We start from the raw sequence: 759 nt of genomic DNA, 5'->3' as shown, positions 1-759 counted from the left end.
GGTTTACTGACCCAGTTTGTTTTAAACACAATGAGAAGCACAGCCAGTTTTGGGACTGTTAATCAATCAATAAATGGTGCTGAATTTTTTAGTGGTCTGCCTAGGACACATTCATTTAACAGTGCTGAATACTGCTTAGGTCATTACATTACTTCACAGAAAGATGAGGAGATAGATCAGAATGTAACCCTAAACCTTTTAGTGTTGAATGAATGTATTTTTAAAAAATATATACAAACCATAGTCCAGGGCAGACAGACAAAAGGTTTTTTAAAAGTTAGGATAATTACCTAAATTTTTGGTACTTCAAGTGCTAGTCCCTGCTGGTCAGAAGTAAGCTTTCGTACATTTTGGGGGCTCGTTTCCACAGTCAGGAATTCCTAGGGTTGATTCAGGAGCGTCCTTGTGAATCATGCATACTTTGTTTACCCCAGTAAGGAGTCTCATGGCACATTACGGCAGCCTCTCGTTCACTTTCTCAGGGTTTGCGTACGCCTAAAAACATCACCGTTTCGTTTCTGTTTCAAGTGGTATAGAGCATTCATGTCTTGGGGCGCCTCTTCATCGGTAGAGTATCTGTCAGGGGTTATACTTTGTTTACCCCAGTAAGGAGTCTCATGGCACATTACGGCAGCCTCTCGTTCACTTTCTCAGGGTTTGCGTACGCCTAAAAACATCACCGTTTCGTTTCTGTTTCAAGTGGTATAGAGCATTCATGTCTTGGGGCGCCTCTTCATCGGTAGAGTATCTGTCAGGGGT

This window comes from Gekko japonicus, unplaced genomic scaffold (assembly GCF_001447785.1).
Source record: "Gekko japonicus isolate JY-2015 unplaced genomic scaffold, Gekko_japonicus_V1.1 scaffold317, whole genome shotgun sequence".
NCBI classification, from domain to species: domain Eukaryota; kingdom Metazoa; phylum Chordata; class Lepidosauria; order Squamata; family Gekkonidae; genus Gekko; species Gekko japonicus.
This window is presented reverse-complemented; position numbering follows the sequence as displayed.